Genomic DNA, 4664 nt, shown 5'->3' with positions numbered 1-4664 from the left:
CCCCTTCAACAACTTCAATCTATGTGTGTGTATCAAAATTTGGATAATTGGAGGAGTCTTCACCATATTTCTAAGATAATGTATTAACATAATTTTCCTACAAAAAGTTTAAAACAATTATTAGTCCATTTTAACTGTATAGTTCAATAAAGCAAGACAACTTCAAATAATTCACAACATAAAGATTTGAATAGATTAGATGAAATGAGCAAAACAGATAAAAATAAGCATATAAAAAATTATAATTAAAATAGGCTAAATCAAGTATTATATGCAATGTTACATATATTGACCACATTGAATAAACATTATATATACCATTAAAAGTCACATTAAATGCATCAATTGCTAATAGAATAAACAAACTCATGTGTTTCATCATCATTTTGTTCTTTTGCTCTAATTGCTTGTAATAAATTTATCTTTTCATATTCATCAGCAACAAGAATTGTAGGATTATCACGTTATTTTGAGATAGTAACATTTCGTGGAATAAAAACTCCAACTTCTTAGTACACGTCTTTATTTAAATCAGTTCTTTGTTCTTCATCTCCATCAATATTACTTAGTTGATATGTACTCTTAACCTTTGTTTTGAAGGCTACCCATCAATCATTTTGATTTCTTCTTACAGAAAGATAGCTTGTATAAGAAACTTGAGGTATTTACATAGCTAAGACAAATGGTTCATTGCTAACAAGCATTGAATTAAATTTAATTTCAACAAGACCATGAATCTACCTTTACCTTTTCTCCATGTCAAACCAATAACATTTAAAAAGTATAACTTTATTCCCTTCTCCAAAATACTCTAACTCAATGATATCTTCTAAGATACCATAAAGGTCATGCTCATAATTATTATAATAACTTTATTTCACACATACCTCATAATTCATTGCTTTTCGAGTTTGGCCATAGTTAATCATATAAAACTTAAAATCATTCACAAACTAACCTTTGAAACACCTAACCATGTGTATGGGCCATAAGCTATCTCAACTAGACGACAAACAATTTCACCATTTTACTCTTCAATCTATCCAATTGTAAAACATTAAAATTGATCATTGTTTTAAATTATATGAAAAATATAATTTCTATTCATATATGATATTATACTCTAAACTTACAAATTGTGTTAACCATTGTGAAAATCTTGCATCATGTGCTTTTTCTTCAATTTTGCATCACTTATATTCACAAAATTTCTTCTTATCGAGACTTAAGTCATCAAATATCCTATATTTGTAAATTACAATTTAAAAAATTTGTCAACTTACTAGAAGCATACATTATAGAGTTCACATAGTACTTACACAATGTAAGGATCTATCCCTTCACAATTCAATAAAATATATAAGTGTGCATTGGTATGCTTATTCACTGATAGTCATTGAGACTTATCTTGTAGACTTAATGCTTGGCCAGGATGAGTGAATACCCAAAAACATCCTCTGTATTCCATGACTCTCTCATCATCATTACATGGAACTTGATTCAATCTTGTTGAAACATTTTAATCAAAATAAAATGAGCAAAAAATGGATATTCCTCGATAACATATGCCTCACATATAGATGCTTCAACAGATGCTTGATTGATGCATTTTTTCTTGAGATGATAAAGAAACCTAGTCATCATCATAACATGACATAATTGTTATTGAAGGAAAATTAAATTAATTAATGTTAATGTCTAACAACTAAAATATATTACCTCTCTAACAAATACTTCCATGGCAATTTTTGCCTATGGACTTGATAATGAACAAGTCCAACAATTTTTACCTTGTTAGGCAAGTGAATTAGCCAATGCTCTGCATAATAAAAAAAATTGGAGAAAAAATCTTTTTTAATTTGTTGATTGTTTCTACAATGTTTTTTTTCCAACAATCCATATGTCTACATGTATGTCAGTAGAACACAGATCTCTAAAAAACTAAGATAGCTCAATAATTACATCCCAAATAGAGTTAGGCACCAAATCATAGAAGGCAATTAGAAGTAATTGTTGCATGACAATCATGATTTTTCATCTCATAAAACTTGCAATCAGCCATGGTTATGCACCAAGCTATGTTAGATGCAAAACCATTAAGAAGTCTAAATTGTTTAACCCATGCACAAACATCTCTTCTCTGCTCTTTGCTTAAAGTGTTAAAAACTTTAGGTATGAAAACTTTCACATTCCTTTCAACCAATTCCAACTCAAGTTGCTTGCAATACACCTTATGATCTAGTCTAGCATTAATGTTGTATTTGATTTTATCTTTAACATCTATCATTGTGTTAAAGATATTATCAAAGACATTACGCTCAATATGCATCATATCAAGATTGTGTCAAATAAGATTGGTATGTCAATAAGGCAACTCCTAAGATATACTCTTTTTCACCCAATTATGACTTTTTTCAAAATCAACTAACTTCTGATCATTTTTTTTGTGCCAAATATGATATCAAGAAAGCTATCTAAGCCAAAATTCTTCACTTAATAATGGAACACTAGAGGAGTTACGCTTAATTCTTTTTTGAAATTTATCTTTTTTCCTTCTAAAAAGATGATCAATAGGCAAAAACTAACTATGACAATTGCAAAAGCAAGGTTTCTTACCATGAGCCAATTGAAAAATCTTTGCTTGTCCCATGCAATAAAGATATGATAAGATTCCATTAGTGCTTCATCCAGACAACATACTATATGTAGGTAAATCATTAATTGTCCATAAAAGAATTATCCTTAAGCAAAAATTTTATTTTTTTTATAAGCATCATAAGTTATAACATCATTCAACCATAATATTTTTAACTCATTTGTTAAAAGGTTTAAGAAAATATTTGTTTTGACCCAAACTATTATTTCCTCAAATGACCATATTTAATAAGATATATTCATGTTTCATACACAACTATGGTGTCAAATTGTATACCACTATGATTATAGTCTAACAAGAGTATGGTTTTACACTTTGAATAAGTGAACAAAAACCATCTACACCTAATCTTAATCTTATATTTCAAAGTTCAAGTGCAAATGATTCATGACTGTGATTAAAACATTCCCAAGCTTCATTATTAAAGCACACCATTATGACTTGATTATAGGCATGCCATGTCATATATTCAGCAGTTTTAGTTGACATATAAAGTCTTTAAAGTTTCAGTATTAGTGGCATATAACGTAAGATTTTATAAGGAATTTGTTTTTTTGTCTCAGCACATGACTTATTTCTGTCAAATTTGTTACTTTTTTATAAAAACAACATGCAATTGTTTTTGCATACATGATTTTCTTATAACCAAGTCCAATTATTGTCAATTTTTTTTCATTTTATAGAATTTTTTTGATAATTTATCATCCACTGGTAGCATATCTTTCACTATACTCATCAAATGATCAAAACATAACTCATTTATGTTAAATTATGATTTATAATTTAAAAGTTACGACATAGCAGAGAGGATTGTGTGCTTTGTATAACTTGACCACAATGGTTCATCCACATCATTCAATAAAGAATAGAAGGCTTGTTGCATCTATATTGAGATCTTTTTTGTCAACTTTTGCCTTACTAGCATGAAAAGCATTCACCCCAGAATTAAGATAGAGAGCATCCATAAGCATTATGGTGTATGAATTCACTATTCTTACTTCACTAATCTATTCAAAGGTCTTATTGCTTATTGATGGTTGTTTTACTTCTAACTTCTGTGTGAGACTCAACTTGTATAACCAAGAGTAAACATCTTATAATAAAGGTGCTCACATATAACATCTGCTTTTAAAAACCATCTGTTCTCACATTAGGTATAAGAATAACTAATTTTTCTATTACTTACAAAGTATGGGCAAGAATAAGCATACCTAATAAATTTCTTTGCACTATCACAAAAGTTTTCACTAATGTATCCATTTACATCTAAACAAGAATACATCCAAAAATGATCTTTATCCACCTTTTCAACCTTAATTACATCATCATAAAGGTTCAAAAAATATAACTCTTAGTATATTAAATTGAAATATAAACAATTTAAAGTCCTAAAAAGTAATTAGTTGTATTTAACATACACATACGTACATACGTATGTTTTGGAGGTGTGTTCACGAACAAAGGCTCAAAGGTTACATAGTTTGAATTTATAGTTTTTTTATATAGTCATCAAACCTTATCAATTTTAGATTTTACTCAATAAATTCTCTAATATAAGTACATATGTAATAATACTTTGTTTAAAGTTTGAGAATATGCTTTGAGATTTTACTTTGAGATTATGCTTTTATTACAATAACAAATAAATGCCTATTTCAAGTTGAAATAATAAATAAAAAAATTGCCCATTTCAGTCCAAAAAAACTAGGCAACAAGAATAAAAAATTTCAACACAAATTCTCCAACACAAATACATATGTAATAATATATTGTTTGATGTTAAAGATTAAGATTTTACTTTCCAACACAAGTACACAATTTCTCCAACACAAGCATAGAAATGCCTATTTCTAGTTCAAAATAAACAAAAAAATGGAACTATGTTATTTCAAGCCAAAGAATGAAATTTCAACACAGATTTAGTTCAATAACACATAATTTCAACATAAATACATATGCAATAATATATTATTTAAAGTTAGATGTTGGCATTTTACATTCCAACCCA

Source organism: Durio zibethinus, chromosome 20 (genome assembly GCF_047325235.1).
Source record: "Durio zibethinus cultivar Kanyao isolate XHJ-2024 chromosome 20, ASM4732523v1, whole genome shotgun sequence".
Taxonomy (NCBI): domain Eukaryota; kingdom Viridiplantae; phylum Streptophyta; class Magnoliopsida; order Malvales; family Malvaceae; genus Durio; species Durio zibethinus.
This window is presented reverse-complemented; position numbering follows the sequence as displayed.